Raw genomic sequence first — 18,280 nt, forward strand, 5'->3', positions numbered from 1 at the left:
TTAGCGCGAACAGCGGCTTCTACTCACAGAGGAGCGCGAGGGCACGCGGCCTGCAGACACTAAACACCGCGTTTCCTACTCGTGCCTGGTGGCCAAAGCAGTACACAGCTCCCGGTCTCAGAGTGTCGAGAAGGGCCCGGTAGCTTGATTTTCTCCATACGATCACTTCTCACAGTCACAGATTTACAAATGACTACATGTCTAAAACCTGCGCCTCTCCCAGCGTATCGATTGTTGAAATACCAGGTAGACTGATAGGCAAATTCGTAGTGTTTTTCTGTAAGCTTAAGTAACACAAGGCATATACATAATAGACACTTTAGTGATCAATAATACACTGAGGCGAACAAGAAACTATACAGGGGTGGTCCATTGATCGTGACCGGGCCAAATGTCTCACGAAATAATCGTCACACGAAAAAACTACAAAGAACGAAACTTGTCTAGTTTGAAGAGGGAAATCAGATGGCGCTATGGTTGGCTCGCTAGATGGCGGTGCCATAGGTCAAACGGATATCAACTGCGTTTTTTTAAAATAGGAACCCCCAATTTTTATTACATATTCGTGAAACATGAATGTCTTAGCTGGACCACTTTTTTCGCTTTGTGATAGATGGCGCTGTAATAGTCACAAACATATGGCTCACAATTTAAGACGAACAGTTGGTAACAGGTAGGTTTTTTAAATTAAAATACAGAACGTACGTACCTTTGAACATTATACAGTATTTCGGTTGTTCCAATGTGGTACATGTACGTTTGTGAACTTATCATTTCTGAGAACGCATGCTGTTACAGCGTGATTACCTGTAAATACCACATAAATGCAAATCAACATACTTTGCACCATTTATGTTGCCGTCGATAAAATTGGGGCCAGTTATCTTTCCTCCCATAACGCCGCACCATACATTAACGCGCCATGGTCGCTGATGTTCCACTTCTTGCAGCCATCGCGGATTTTCCGTTGCCCAGTAGTGCATTTTACGCCGGTTTACGTTACCGCTGTTGGTGAACGGCGCTTCGTCGCTAAATAGAACGCGTGCAAAAAATCTGTCAACGTACCGTATTTTCTCTTGTGCCTAGTGACAGAACTGTATACGACGTTCAAAGTCGTCACCATGCAATTCCTGGTGCATAGAAATGTTGACGTAGCATTCTCAACACCGAAGTTTTTGAGATTCCCGATTCTCGCGCAGTTTGTCTGCTACTGATGTGCGGATTAGCCGCGACAGCAGGTAAAACACCTACTTGGGCATCATCATTTGTTGCAGGTCGTGGTTGACGTTTCACACGTGGCTGAACACTTCCTGTTTCCTTAAATAACGTAACTATCCGGCGAACGGTCCGGACACTTGGATGATGTCGTCCAGGATACCGAGCAGCATACATAGCACACGCCCGTCGGGCATTTTGATCACAATAGCCATACATAAACACGATATCGACCTTTTCCGCAACTGATAAACGGTCCACTTTAACACGGGTAATGTATCAGGAAGAAAAAACCGTCCGCACTGACGGAATGTTACATGATACCACGAACTTATAAGTTTGTGACTATTACAGCGCCATCTATCACAAAGCGAAAATGTGGTCCAACTAAAACATTCATATTTCTTTACATACTACAGGAATATGCAATAAAAAATGGGGGTTCCTATTTAAAAAAACGTAGCTGATACCCGTTTAACCTATGGCAGCGCCATCTAGACGGCCAACCATAGCGCCATCTGGTTTCCCCCTTGAAGGTAGACGAGTTTCGTTCTTTGAAGGTTTTTCGTTTGATGCGCGGTCACTGTCAGTGGACCACCCTATATACGAACATAGTAACTGTTCTCGAAAGAAAAGGTACCATTGACGACCTTGCAGCTTCTCTAGAATAAATGATAATTAACTGAAACCCTCAACTGCCGACAAGTGTTGTTGATATACCTCAATGGGGACAGCTGAAAATGTGCGCCCCGACCGGGACTCAAAAGCGGGCTCTCCTGCTTACATGGCAGACGCTCTATCCATCTGAGGCACCGAGGACACATATGAATAGCGCGACTGCAGGGACTTGTCCCTTGCACGCTTCCCGTAAGACCAACATTCCCAACTGTCCACAATCTACATTCGAAATGTTCCTAACAGATATTCGCCCATCCACTCATTACTCGCGCCAACTAAGGTGACGATTCCCGTAAGAGTTCGGGCAACCTGTGCTTATTCGCACAAACGAATGTCAACGGCCGGGTAGCCTATTCATCTGTGTCCTCGGTGGCTCAGATGGATAGAGCGTCTGCCATGTAAGCAGGAGGTCCCGGGTTCGAGACCCGGTCGGGGCACACGTTTTCAGCTGTCCCCACTGAGGTATATCAACAACACCTGTCGCCAACTGAGGGTTTCAATTAATTATCATTTGAAAAAGAAACTGGTATAGGCATGACTGCCGGCCGCGGTGGCCGTGCGGTTCTAGGCGCTGCAGTCCGGAACCGCGGGACTGCTACGGTCGCAGGTTCGAATCCTGCCTCGGGCATGGATGTGTGTGATGTCCTTAGGTTAGTTAGGTTTAAGTAGTTCTAAGTTCTAGGGGACTGATGACCTAAGATGTTAAGTCTCATAGTGCTCAGAGCCATTTGAACCATTTGAACCATAGGCATGACTATTGTATTGAATTACAGAGACATGCAAACAGGCAGAATACGGCGCTGAGGTCGGCAGCGCGTATGTAACACAGCAAGTGTCTGGCGCAGTTGCAACATAGGTTACTGCTGCTACAATGGCAGATTACCATGATTTAAGCGAGTTTGTGGAATATGGTGTAATAGGCAGCGCAAGAACGACGGGACACAGCTTTTCCGAGACAGCAATGATTTGGGGACTTTTCCCGTACGGCCATTTCACGAGTGTACCGTGAATGCCAGGAATCCGGTAGAACATAAAATCTCCGACGTCGCTGCGGTCGGGAGAAGATCCCGCAAGAGGGGGGCTGAAGAGAATCGTTCAGCTAGAGAGAAGTGCAACCCTTCTGCAAATTGCTGCCGATTTCAATGATGGGCCATCAACAATTGTCAGCGTGTGAACCTAACTAGAGATGGGCAAAACTGTTCTTTTCAGAGATCGGATCAGAACTGTTCACTCCCTGAAATGAACTAGCTCTTTTTCATGACTCACCATTCATTCACAATAGAAAATAAATGGAAGGCACATTGCCCTTTAAACTTGGTTTATTCCAGTACTATACCTGTATTTTGATCTTATTTGATCCTATTTTGAAGTAACACAGATAATGAGTAAGAATTTTGTATTGTTTATTGAAATTTCCACAATATGACAAAGTTTTTGATTATTGATTTATTTTGCACTATCGTGGTTTTTTGGGTGATCGGATAATGTTGTAACTTGAGATTTACATTAACAATATATTTGGCTATAATGTATTAAAATTTCATTAACCTCGTACAAATACATCGCAAGCCATATATATTTAAAGTGAAAGTTTCCTTCCGAAGACGCCTAAAATCGCAAAATCCGTACCAGAATAAGAAAAAAAATATATAAATTTGACTGTAAGACTTAAGTGCTGCATATAGCCTTACGCAGAATAAAACAAGGAAAATATTGGTGTATCACATTTTGCGATACGTTTATCGGTTCGCTCGTAATTAAAGCGTAAATTCGAGTCTCCATAATAAAAATCATATAGTAAGAGGAGTCGTCAGGAACCTAATCTGATCAGGTTAAACAAATAAAAATAATATAAAAACAAATGATGTATACATAACATAATAATACATAGCGGTATTACTACGAAGAACAATATCCAGTAGAGACGAACTCCGATGCAGAGGCGCTGAGTCGAGTAGGTCGAGCCGCGAGCCGTATTACTGCGTGAGCTAAGACTGCAGAGACCAGAGTGACACCTGAGTTGCTTTGCTCAATGCTCTGGCTAGAGTCGAGAAAGGTGGGGTGAGCCGTTGAGCGGGCGAGTTCCGAGGGTGGGGGGAGCGGTGAACGGCCACCACTCACCCGCTCCGAGACAAATCGTCCGTTCTCTTGTGAGCAGGTTGTTGCAAGTAGTTCGTATGTTCTCCGCTAGGAGGCTCTCTGTCCTGTTGCTCGCATCAACTGCCCGGAGGGCAGGATGTGCGACTGAAATGATCGCCGACAGAGTGCGATGCTAAGTTAAGCTGTGCCAGACACTCACTGCACGCGGCAGAGGACGCACAGAGACGGCACGGCATATGTGAAACACAAAATCCAATGGGGCACTGCACAATGCAGGCAGCCAAGGTAGAAGCAGGGCAGAGGCTGGCGCCGGCTGTGTTGTGTGGCGTGCACTGTGCTCTGACCAGCAGAGGCGCCGACGTTTAGAGCTACTGTTCTTTTTTTCTGAATCACTGATTGTTCACTCCTTTGAAAGATTCAACTCTATGAATCAGTTCAGGAGCGGATCCCCCATCTCTAAACCTAACATCGTTGTTATGGGCTACCGGAGCCGAAGACCCTTAATCACTGCGCGACACAAAGCTTTACGCCTCGCCTGGGCCCGTCAACACCGAAAGTTGAGTCTTGACGACTGGAAACATGTTGTTCTGATGAGACTCGTTTCAAATTGTATCTAGCGGATGGACGTGTACCGGTACAGAGACAATCTTATCAATCCATGAATCCTGCGTGTCGGCGGGGGACTGTTCAAGCTGATGGAGGCTCTGTAACGGCGTGGGGCGTGTGCAGTCGCATTGATACAGCATCGCTGATACGTCTACATACGACACGTACGTACGGATCTTGTCTGATCACCTGCATCGATTCATGTCGTTTGTGCATTCCGACGGACTTGGGAAATTCCAGCAGAACAATTCGACACTCCACGCGTCCGGAACTGCTACGAAGTGGCTCCAAGAACACTCTATTGAGTTTAAACACTTGCGCTGGTCACCAGACTCCCCAGACATGAACATTATCGAACACACGTTGGATGCCTTGCAATGTGCTGTTCAGGAAAGATCTCCACCCCCTCGTACTCTTAGGGATTTATGGACAGCCCTGCAGGAATCTGGTGTCATTTCCCTCCAGCACTACTTCAGACGTTAGTCGAGTTCGTTGCACGTCGTGTTGGCTGTACTACTGCGCGCTCTCGTGAGCCGTAGACTATATTAGGCAGGTGTACCAGTTTCTTTGGCTCTTCGGTGTATTCTCCTTCATTACTTACAACAGTCTGCCAATGCAGGAATAACTTTTCGAATCCACGTCTGTAGAAATCACGTGGTTTTCAGTCGAAGAACTGATCGGGCCACGTTCGGTGCGCATTAACATGCTGAAAGGAAGTTGCTTGAAGGTTGTCCGACAGCGTGCGGGAAAGGTGAAAATCTGAGGGCGCGAGTTCTGATAACTAAGGTGTGTGCGGAATGACTTCCCAACCCAACTGCTGTACAATACTTTTTTTCAGTCTAACAGAGTACCACCATTTCACGCAGTCTTCCTGCCGACCTCCTTGGACTGCGTCTCTGCAAGACGTCTCAGTTGATGACAATAAATGCCAGCAGTGATGGTTACACCTCGGGGGAGCAACTCTTAGCTCACCAGACCGTTGCTATTCCACCAGATGCATACCATTATCTTCTGTTGATGCACGCAGGTCTTTGCACGGAGAATTGCTTCTTTGTTTGAGCTCAACGATTCTTTTCTTGTTCTTAAGTTAACATAACGACACCGTTTCTTGTCACCAGTAACGATGCAGGAGCCTAGCGGTCGGTGTTGTTCAAGAGCCAATTTATGACGAGCAAACAGTGATGCACATATAGCCACCCGGTGATTTTGCCTTAGGGCACGTGTTACCCATACAGCCGATTTTTGAATCTTCCCAGTTGCATGCTAATGTCGCGTCATGATGGAATGACAACAGTTCTCGAGTACACTGACGTGGGTAATTACGGACAAAAGCGTTTAAACGATTTTAATCAAATTCCGAAGGTCTTATTGAAGGTGGAGCTTCACTGATTTCAAAACAATCCTCCTTGAAACGAAAAAAAACAATTTTCTTGTCGTGCCCTGTACAAAGTCATTATCGCCATACAAGGCGCAAACGTTTCTGGCTACCCCCGCCGCTGTCACACCTCTAATGAATTCAATCAAAATAATACGTCGGAAATGTTTCGATTTCTCCACTTGACAATCTATTTTCTGGCATCCACAGCTGCACTCAGTATCTCCAAATGACAAACTGGCAATATGCGAACTCAAAGATGCAAATCGAGGGTGGCCTGTATATATCGTATTGCAGCGAAACTTGGTGAACACGCTAATGCGTTAATGGGCAACCGATTTACGCTGGGAAAAAAATTAGTTTCAATTTTGGCCACCAGGTGAAAACATGGCCAAGTGAATGCGAGAAAGACGTATGGAAATGTTTTCATATACAGGGTGTTACAAAAACGTACGGCCATACTTTCAGGAAACATTCCTCACACGCAAATAAAGAAAAGATGTTATGTGGACATGTGTCCGGAAACGCTTAATTTCCATGTTAGATCTCATTTTAGTTTCTTCCACCTACGCTCAGTGGAGCAAGTTATCATGATTTCATACGGGATACTCTACCTGTGCTGCCAGAACATGTGCCGTTACAAGTACGACACAACATGTGGTTCATGCACGATGGAGCACTTGCACATTTCAGTCCAAGTGTTCGTACGCTTCTCAACAACAGATTCGATGACCGATGGATTGGTAGAGGCGTACCAATTCCGTGGCCTCCACGCTCTCCTGACCTCAACCCTCTTGACTTTCATTTATGGGGGCATTTGAAAGCTCTTGTCTAAGCAATCCCGGTACCAAATGTAGAGACTCTTCGTGCTCGTATTGTGGACGGCTGTGATACAATACGCCATTCTCCAGAGCTGCATCAGCGCATCAGGGATTCCATGCGACGGAGGGTGGATGCATGTATCCTCGCTAACGGAGGACATTTTGAACATTTCCTGTAACAAAGTGTTTGAAGTCACTCTGGTACGTTCTGTTGCTGTGTGTTTCCATTCCATGATTAATGTGGTTTGAAGAGAAGTAATAAAATGAGCTCTAACATGGAAAGTAAGCGTTTCCGGACACATGTCCACATAACATATTTTCTTTCTTTGTGTGTGAGGAATGTTTCCTGAAAGTTTGGCCGTACGTTTTTGTAACACCATGTATAATAGATTAGGAAAGGGACGTCACCAGACATGGTCAAACAAGTGAGAAATGCGTGATGTTGACTTTATTGTTAACCTTTATGGTTAGTCAAACGACAGCGTTGATACCGTCATACAAGCAGTGCACAGCGCCGTATTTGTACCTGCCAGCGAAAACTGAAACTAATTTTTTGCAGCGTAAATCGGTTCTACATTAAACGCATTTGAACATCTACCAAGTTTCGCTGCCATACGATAACTACAGCCCACACTGGGCCTCCGTATGTAGCTGCACTTCAGTTACGACCACCAGGCGCGACAGGTAGTCACAAAGTTGTCACTTCGAAAAATAACGTTACGTAATTAACATTTTGAAACTTCTCGACAGATAAACACTGTGTACCAGACCAGAATTCGAAGCCGTGACCTTTTCCTCCCGCGGACAAGTGCTCTACCGACTGGGCTGCCCAAGAACGACTCACGAACCGCTCGCAATAGCTTTGCTTCCGCCAGTTGCTCATTTCCTGCCTTCCGGATTTCACAGCAGTTCTCCTTCAGACATGTGGGACTACCTATCTTGGCCGAAAGGATATATGAATGAAATGTATTTACAATTGTGACCACGATTAGACATCAGCTGTGTAATCGATTAGTTACAAAGAAAACTTGTGTCGGACCTAGATTTCCCGCTAATCAGCTTACCACTTTCTTAGCAGACTTTTTTCCACCTTAAATGAAACATTACTTTCTCTACAATTAACTTTTATCTATTTCGAGAAATTGCAGAATACATGTAACCAACGAAACAGCTATTCTTGTTTTATTTACACTCCTGGAAATTGAAATAAGAACACCGTGAATTCATTGTCCCAGGAAGGGGAAACTTTATTGACACATTCCTGGGGTCAGATACATCACATGATCACACTGACAGAACCACAGGCACATAGACACAGGCAACAGAGCATGCACAATGTCGGCACTAGTACAGTGTATATCCACCTTTCGCACCAATGCAGGCTGCTATTCTCCCATGGAGACGATCGTAGAGATGCTGGATGTAGTCCTGTGGAACGGCTTGCCATGCCATTTCCACCTGGCGCCTCAGTTGGACCAGCGTTCGTGCTGGACGTGCAGACCGCGTGAGACGACGCTTCATCCAGTCCCAAACATGCTCAATGGGGGACAGATCCGGAGATCGTGCTGGCCAGGGTAGTTGACTTACACCTTCTAGAGCACGTTGGGTGGCACGGGATACATGCGGACGTGCATTGTCCTGTTGGAACAGCAAGTTCCCTTGCCGGTCTAGGAATGGTAGAACGATGGGTTCGATGACGGTTTGGATGTACCGTGCACTATTCAGTGTCCCCTCGACGATCACCAGTGGTGTACGGCCGGTGTAGGAGATCGCTCCCCACACCATGATGCCGGGTGTTGGCCCTGTGTGCCTCGGTCGTATGCAGTCCTGATTGTGGCGCTCACCTGCACGGCGCCAAACACGCATACGACCATCATTGGCACCAAGGCAGAAGCGACTCTCATCGCTGAAGACGACACGTCTCCATTCGTCCCTCCATTCACGCCTGCCGCGACACCACTGGAGGCGGGCTGCACGATGTTGGGGCGTGAGCGGAAGACGGCCTAACGGTGTGCGGGACCGTAGCCCAGCTTCATGGAGACGGTTGCGAATGGTCCTCGCCGATACCCCAGGAGCAACAGTGTCCCTAATTTGCTGGGAAGTGGCGGTGCGGTCCCCTACGGCACTGCGTAGGATCCTACGGTCTTGGCGTGCATCCGTGCGTCGCTGCGGTCCGGTCCCAGGTCGACGGGCACGTGCACCTTCCGCCGACCACTGGCGACAACATCGATGTACTGTGGAGACCTCACGCCCCACGTGTTGAGCAATTCGGCGGTACGTCCACCCGGCCTCCCGCATGCACCCTATACGCCCTCGCTCAAAGTCCGTCCACTGCACATACGGTTCACGTCCACGCTGTCGCGGCATGCTACCAGTGTTAAAGACTGCGATGGAGCTCCGTATGCCACGGCAAACTGGCTGACACTGACGGCGGCGGTGCACAAATGCTGCGCAGCTAGCGCCATTCGACGGCCAACACCGCGGTTCCTGTTGTGTCCGCTGTGCCGTGCGTGTGACCATTGCTTGTACAGCCCTCTCGCAGTGTCCGGAGCAAGTATGGTGGGTCTGACACACCGGTGTCAATGTGTTCTTCTTTCCATTTCCAGGAGTGTATTTAAAAAAAGTTACACTGAAGAGCCAAAGAAACTGGTACACCAGCCTAATATCGTGTAGGGCCCCCGCGATCACACAGAAGTGCCGCAGCACGACCTGCCATGGACTTAACTAATGTCTGAAGTACCGCTGGAGGGAACTGAGAACATGAATCCAGCACGGCTATCCATAAATCCATAAGAGTGCGTGGGGTAGAGATCTCTTCTGAACAGCACATTGCAAGGCATCCCAGATATGCTCAATAATGCTCATGACTGGGGCGTTTGGTAACCAGCGGAAGTGTTTAAACTCAGAAGAGTCTTCCTGGAGCCACTCTGTACCAATTCTGGACGTGTCGGGTTTCGGAGAGGGCTGCTGGAATTGCCCAAGTGCGTCGGGATGCACAATGGATGCAGGTGATCAGATAGGATGCTTACGTACGTGTCACCTGTCAGAGTCGTGTCTAGACGTATCAGCGGCCCCATATCACTCCAACTGCAGACGCCCCACGCCCTTACAGAGCCTCCATCAGCTTGAACAGTCCCCTGCTGACATCCATAGTCTACGGATTCACGAGGTTGTCTCCATAGCCGTACACGTCCATCCGCTCGATACAATTTGAAAGGAGGTTCGTGCCACCAGGCAACATGTTTCCTGTCATCAGCAAATCCAATGTCGGTGTTGACGGGCCCAAACGAGCGTAAAGTGTTGGGTCGTGCGTCATCAAGGGAAAACGAGCCGATAGCGATGATGCTTCGTCGAGTGGTTCGCATGCTGACACTTGTTGATGGTCCATCATTGAAATCTGCAACAATTTGCGGAAGCGTTGCACTTGTGCCACGTTGAACGATTTCCTTTAGTCACCGTTGGTCCCGTTCTTGCAGGATCTTTTCCCGGTCGCAGCGATGTCGGAGGTTTGATGTTTTACCGCATTCCTGATATTCACAGTTGTTGTTGTTGTGGTCTTCAGTCCTGAGACTGGTTTGATGCAGCTCTCCATGCTACTCTATCCTGTGCAAGCTTCTTCATCTCCCAGTACCTACTGCAGTCTACATCCTTCTGAATCTGCTTAGTGTATTCATCTCTTGATGTCCCTCTACGATTTTTACCCTCCACGCTGCCCTCCAGTACTAAATTGGTGATCCCTTGATGCCTCAGATCATGTCCTACCAACCGGTCCCTTCTTCTTGTCTAGTTGTGCCACAACTCCTCTTCTCTCCAATTCTATTCAATACCTCCTCGTTAGTTATGTGATCAACCCATCTAATCTTCAGCATTCTTCTGTAGCACCACATTTCGAAAGCTTCTATTCTCTTCTTGTCCAAACTATTTATCGTCCATGTTTCACTTCCATACATGGCTACACTCCATACAAATACTTTCAGAAACGACTTACTGAGACTTAAATCTATATTCGATGTTAACAAATTTCTCTTCTTCAGAAACGCTTTCCTTGCCATTGCCAGTCTACATTTTATATCGTCTCTACTTCGACCATCATCAGTTATTTTGCTCCCCAAACAGCAAAACTCCTTTACTACTTTAAGTGTCTCATTTCCTAATCTAATTCCCTCAGCATCAACCGACTTAATTCTACTACATTCCATTATCCTCGTTTTGCTTTTGTTGATGTTCATCTTATAGCCACCTTTCAAGACACTGTCCATTCCGTTCAGCTGCTCTTCCAGGTCCTTTGCTGTCTCCGACAGAATTACAATGTCATCGGCGAACCTCAAAATTTTTATTTCTTCTCCATGGATTTTAATACCTACTCCGAATTTTTCTTTTGTTTCCTTCACTGCTTGCTCAATATACACATCGAATAACATCGGGGAGAGGCTACAACCCTGTCTCACTCCCTTTCCAACCACTGCTTCCCTTTCGTGTCCCTCGACTCTTATAACTGCAATCTGGTTTCTGTACAAATTGTAAATAGCCTTTCGCTCCCTGTATTTTACCCCTGCCACCTTCAGAATTTGAAAGAGAGTATTCCAGTCATCATTGTCAAAAGCTTTCTCTAAGTCTACAGACAGTGAAACAGTCGTATGGCAAAATTCCCCTCCCCCCAAGCTCCCGTCATCGCTACCTCGGAGATTATGTGTCGTGTCCCATCCCTCGTGCGCCGACTATAACACAACGTTCTAACTCACTTATATCTTGATAACCTGGCATTGTAGCAGCACTAACGGATCTAACAACTGCGCAAGAGGCGTTGCCGACCGCAGCACTGTGTTCTGCCTTGCCTGGATGGTTTCCTATCTCAGGACAGGCGAAAGCCGCGTCGGCCCACAGGGCTCCGTACTGTCGCCAGCTGTTTGTTCCGGAGCTATAAAACGCAGCGCTAGCCGTACGTAGCCCTTTTACGGCCATCCGCGTCCTTCCGGGAGTCGGATGAGCCGCAAAATTGCCGGGATAGAGTAGCGTACCGCGACAGCTTTCCCATACGTGGCGTCTCCAGCAGCCGGTTTCTACCGGCAGTTCTAGGCATCTTAAAAGACATGTACAATTTCGGGGCTCTTGCTTACAGCAATTTGGAGTGCTGCAACATCATCATCATCATCATCATCATCATCATTTAAGACTGATTATGCCTTTCAGCGTTCAGTCTGGAGCATAGCCCCCCTTATACAGTTCCTCCATGATCCCCTATTCAGTGCTAACATTGGTGCCTCTTCTGATGTTAAACCTATTACTTCAAAATCATTCTTAACCGAATCCAGGTACCTTCTCCTCGGTCTGCCCCGACTCCTCCTACCCTCTACTTCTGAATCCATGAGTCTCTTGGGTAACCTTGCTTCTCCCATGCGTGTAACATGACCCCACCTTCTAAGCCTGTTTGCCCTGACTGCTACATCTGTAGAGTTCATTCCCAGTTTTTCTTTGATTTCCTCATTGTGGACACCCTCCTGCCATTGTTCCCATCTACTAGTACCTGCAATCATCCTAGCTACTTTCATATCCGTAACCTCAACCTTGTTGATAAGGTAACCTGAATCCACCCAGCTTTCGCTCCCATACAACAAAGTTGGTCGAAAGATTGAACGGTGCACAGATAACTTAGTCTTGGTACTGACTTCCTTCTTGCAGAAGAGAGTAGATCGTAGCTGAGCGCTCACTGCATTAGCTTTGCTACACCTCGCTTCCAGTTCTTTCACTATGTTGCCATCCTGTGAGAATATGCATCCTAAGTACTTGAAACCGTCCACCTGTTCTAACTTTGTTCCTCCTATTTGGCAATCAATCCGTTTATATCTCTTTCCCACTGACATTACTTTCGTTTTGGAGATGCTAATCTTCATACCATAGTCCTTACATTTCTGATCTAGCTCTGAAATATTACTTTGCAAACTTTCAATCGAATCTGCCATCACAACTAAGTGATCTGCATATGCAAGATTGCTTATTTTGTGCTCACACATCTTAATCTCACCCAGCCAGTCTATTGTTTTCAACATATGATCCATAAATAATATGAACAACAGTGGAGACAGGTTGCAGCCTTGTCTTACCCCTGAAACTACTCTGAACCATGAACTCAATTTACCGTCAACTCTAACTGCTGCCTGACTATCCATGTAAAGACGTTTAATTGCGTGCAAAAGTTTGCCTCCTATTCCATAATCTTGTAGAACAGACAATAACTTCCTCCTAGGAACCCAGCCATATGCCTTTTCTAGATCTATAAAGCATAGATACAATTCCCTGTTCCACTCATAACACTTCTCCATTATTTGCCGTAAGCTAAAGATCTGGTCCTGACAACCTCTAAGAGGCCTAAACCCACACTGATTTTCATCCAATTGGTCGTCAACTGATACTCGCACTTTCCTTTCAACAATACCTGAGAAGATTTTACCCACAACGCTGATTAAAGAGATACCTCCTCTGTAGTTGTTACAATCTTTTCTGTTTCCATGTTTAAAGATTGGTGTGATTACTGCTTTTGTCCAGTCTGATGGAACCTGTCCCGACTCCCAGGCCATTTCAATGCTGCAAGTAAATAAAATATTCACGATAATGCATTATCTGGTCAAAAGTATCCGGACACCTATTACTGGACATTAATATGGGATGTGTCCAACCTTCGGCCTTATGACGTCTTGAACTCTGCTCGGAACACTTTCAGTACTGTGTCTAAATATCTGTTGAGGAGTGGTAGCCCATTCTTCGTCAGCAACTGAAACCACAGAAGGTAGTCATGTTTGACGCAGGATGTCTGGAGCTAAGTCGACGTTCTAACTGATCACAGTGGTGTTCCATTGGGTTCGGGTTCCACAAACCACTGCCTTACATATGCTTCTTTATGACAGGCTGGCTTGTCATCGTAATACAAACAGTCATCGTCCTCACTTGTTTGTCTACGGTGTGCAGTACATAGGACTGTAAAATGTGTTCACATCCTTCCACATTTTGCAACAAGGAGATCACACTGTAATCACTCCCATACCGTGACATCACCATCTCCATGTTTGGATACAGCATTAGTGCTGCCCAGCTCGACACAGTAAAGTCGTTTAAATACCTCGGCGTAGCGTTGCGAAGCGATACGAAATGGAACGAGCACGTGAGAATAGTGGTAGGGAAGGCGAATGGTCGACTTCATTTTATTGGGAGAGTTTCAGGAAAGTGCGACCTGTTCTTGAGTATTGCTGGAGTGTCTGGGGTCCGCACCAGGTCGGATTGAAAGAAGACATCGAAGCAATTCAGAAGCGAGCTGCTAGGTTTGTTACCGGTGGGTTCGATCAGCTTACAAGCGTTACGGATATGCTTCAGGAGCTCCAGCGGGAATCCCTGGAGGGAAGAACACATTCGTTTCGAAGAACACTACTGAGAAATAGATCTTATAATTAAATGTTTCCCTGAGACATTTAAGTGTCTTTTTATTATCTACGATTTTAAATGAAACAACAAGTTTACTGATACCAGTCACCGTTTTATTTTATTTTTTCCACGACGCGTTTCGAAGGTTTAAACCTCCATCATCGTGTGGATTTACATTAGTTAGTATTACATATGTGTGTATGTTGTGTTACGATTTTGGAGGAACTTGTGGCACTGCCTAGTGGGGAAACAAGACACTATTTCAGAATATGGTTTTTGGATAACTTTTGACAAAAAATAAACTGATTTCTAATGGTAAACTTTAATAAGTAAACTAGAGTACCTCCAGTGGTCACAGGTTCCTTTTTCTGTCGTAACACTTCACATGTATACTGCCACATTTGTAAACAAATATGGCGTCTGGAATCAGCTGGGTGCAAGGTTCGATGTTGTTACGATCTATATTCTTTGCACTTTGCGATTATGTCTTCTCTTCTGCTGTACGAACCTTGCACCCAGCTGATTCCAGACGCCATATTTGTTTACAAATGTGGCAGTATACATGTGAAGTGTTACGACAGAAAAAGGAACCTGTGACCACTGGAGGTACTCTAGTTTACTTATTAAAGTTTACCATTAGAAATCAGTTTATTTTTTGTCAAAAGTTATCCAAAAACCACATTCTGAAATAGTGTCTTGTTTCCCCACTAGGCAGTGCCACAAGTTCCTCCAAAATCGAAACACAACATACACACATATGTAATACTAACTAATGTAAATCCACCTGATGATGGAGGTTTAAACCTTCGAAACGCGTCGTGGAAAAAATAAAATAAAACGGTGACTGGTAACAGTAAACTTGTTGTTTCATTTAATGTCAGTAACAGTCACGGTAAAGCCTAACCTAAAAATGTTCGCATTTAAAGTTATCTACGATAATGATCGAAGCAGAAGAAATGAATTAAAATTCGTGCTGCGGCCTAGACTCGAACCCGCTAGGCAGAAATGCTAACCATTACACCACCGCAGTACGATGGTTAACATTGCTGCACGAACTACCTAAACTGAGTGCCTTCCCCAACACAAACTTCAGTTTATTTTTTCCTTACATATTGTCACTACTGCGAGGGCTCTCCGACATTGGCAAGTACCCCCAGCATTGGACGTAATGGGACGTCCCTGCACCATTTGGTGATCCTATAGTCTTATAATTAAATGTTTCCCTTAGACATTTAAGTCTCTTATTTGTCTACGATAATGACCGAAGCAGACGAAACATTTAATTATTAGGTCTATAAGATTACCAAATGGTACAAGGTCGACCCATTGCGTCCAATGCTGGGGTGCTTGCCAATATCGGAGACCCCTGGCAGTAGTGACAATATCTAAGGGAAAAATGAATTGAAGTTTGTGTTGGGGACGACACTCACCTTAGGTAGTTCGTGCAGCAATGTTGACCATCGTACTGTGGTGGTGTGATGGTTAGAATTTCTGCCTAGCAGGCTAAGTCAATGCCAGAGTGACACCAGACAGTACTGCAGACGACTGCCTCGGTAAAGAAATATGTAAAGAACACCAAGACACGTACACTTGGTGCTGTGACTCCGAGTAGTAAAACTGAGCGGAAGCTGGTGACATAAAATTTATGTACAAACTATAAAACGCAATGAAACTTGTCCCTTTACACGAGTGGAATGCAAGTTTTTAATTTAGTGGGGCAAGTATAAAGGGACAAGTTTCATTATGTTTTAAGGTTTATACATGAATTTTATGTCGCCAGCTTCCACTCAGTTTTCCTGCAGTTCTGTACTGCTCAGTTCAACATGTCCCTTTACCACGAATAATGCTCTTTTAACGTTTTTCATGTAACTCTCTGTACAATGTTCCCTTTTTTATTTTTCATTTAAAATGTGAATCACTAACTCAAAATGTGAACAGCCGAGCTAGTGGCCCAGCGTTGTTCTTCCCGCCAACAGATGGCAGTACCTTTGCCACTCTGGTTTACCAGTTCGCTTCCTCCCAGATGAATATTAACAGCATTTGAGAACTGTACAATACTTTTTCCCTACCTATGCCCACAGTGCAACTATGGAAAGAATATTTAACTTATTTATACTGAAGAGCAGAGAAAGTGGTGCACCTTCTTAATATCGTGTAGAGCCCCCGCGAGCATACCGAAATGCCGCAACACGACGTGGCATGGACTCGACTAATGTCTGAAACGGTACTGGATAGAAGTGACACCATCAATGCTACAAGGCTGTCCGCAGACCCATACGACTACGTGGGGGTGGTGATCCCTTCTGAAAATCACGTTGCAAAACATCTCAGATATGCTTAATAATGTTCATGTCTGGGGAGTTTGGTGGGCAGCGGAAGTGTTTAAACTCTGTTACTGGAGCCATTCTGTAGCAATTCTGGACGTGTGGGGTTTCGCATTGTCCTGCTGGAATTCCCCAAGTCCGTCGGAATGCACACTGGATGCAGGTGATCAGACAGGATGCTTACGTACTTGTCACCTGTCAAGAGTCGTACCTAGACGTATCAGGAGTCCCCCATCACTCCAACAGGACACGCCCTACACCTTTACAGAGCATCCACCAGCTTGAACAGTCCCCTGATGGGATAGAGAAACGAGCTATTTGAAGTGATTAACCCCGCTATACGATGTGGCAGCCCAATAGAAGTGTTTGGGTTTCGCAAAAGCATGGAGAACATTACCTGTAACCGTGTGTAGTGTCAACAGTAAAGAGTGTCAACAGTAAAGCATCTACATCTACATCTACATACAGACGCCCCAAGCCACCGAACAGTGCGTGGCACCACAATTGGCCGGTTCCTTTCCTGTTCCACTCGCAGACAGAGCGAGGGAAAAACGACTGACTATTACGAAAAATGGTTCAAATGGCTCTGAGCACTACGGGACTCAATTTCTGAGGTCATCAGTTCTAGTTCAGTCCAAGTTCTAGGGGTAGAACTTAGAACTACTTAAACGTTACTAACCTAAGGACACACACACATCCTTGCCCGAGGCAGGATTCGAACCTGCAACCGTAGCGGTCGCGCGGTTCCAGACTGTAGCGCCTAGAGCCGCTCGGCCACTCCGGCCAACCCTATTACAACACATTAACAAGCTTGTCATTGTCACAATTAGAGATGGCGCCACTTACGTTTAGGGGAACGAAGTTATTTTTAGCCTTGTCTTCAAAACTTGACACTAGGTATCACTGACGACAGAATACACTTGTGCTACGGTCTTTTTTTTTTCACTTCCAATGTGCAATATTTGATTGCACAGCTAACTGGAGACACTATGAAGAATTCATTGGAATTTTTCTTCTGCCAGAGGATTTTCTAGGAAAAGCCTCATTGTTATGGGGGCACTATTTTCAGACACGAAGAAAGATTGAAGAGCCTCGTACATTTGCAAAATTCTTTCAATTGCAGACACAAGTGATTGGCATCTTGTCTTACTATGAGAAAGTATCGTCTTATTTACAGTACCTGTAAAATTACAAAATACAACCAAGTTTCGTCCTCTCACAGTTTAAATTAAAATATTAGACAGTACTTTATGGACAAAGTTTTCAACATCCGTCTGCACAATATCTGAAGGAACTCAATCAGCATTATATATAACATGACATGAAGTGACACGTCCTAAAATTTGTCTCCTCTAATTCTTGCTTCACTTTACTCAAACATTGTTGGAACCAGATCGCTCTAGTTGATGCTGGCGTTGTCACCGCCAAATGCAAAACACTTTAGTGACACACTGCTTTTCTAAAGCACTTCCACTGTATACTGCACTTGACTGTAGTGTCTATCTATAGTTTTATAGATCTGCTACAGGGACTTGAAATAGAGAATTAAAAACCGCGTGGTATCTGGGTAAACCGGGTGATTTGGTAACACTAAACAGTGGACACACACACACACACACACACACACACACACACACACACACTGGGGAGCTACGTAAGAGGGAGAGACCAAGAGATGGCCATGATGTAGTGTTAGATATTTCTTTATAGCTCCCTTTTGTCAGCACAACAACGTCGTTTGGTCCTAA

The 18,280-nt window shown here is 45.5% G+C and overlaps 1 non-coding gene across 1 annotated transcript; it reads left to right on the plus strand.

Annotated features, from left to right (window-relative positions):
* Positions 1 to 2,256: 2,256 nt before the first annotated feature.
* Trnat-ugu (transfer RNA threonine (anticodon UGU)) lies at positions 2,257 to 2,330 on the plus strand. Its single transcript has one exon. It is a non-coding gene; the product is annotated as a tRNA-Thr (tRNA).
* Positions 2,331 to 18,280: the final 15,950 nt, after the last annotated feature.

The sequence above is a fragment of the Schistocerca cancellata genome, chromosome 10 (genome assembly GCF_023864275.1).
Source record: "Schistocerca cancellata isolate TAMUIC-IGC-003103 chromosome 10, iqSchCanc2.1, whole genome shotgun sequence".
Classification (NCBI taxonomy): Eukaryota; Metazoa; Arthropoda; class Insecta; order Orthoptera; family Acrididae; genus Schistocerca; species Schistocerca cancellata.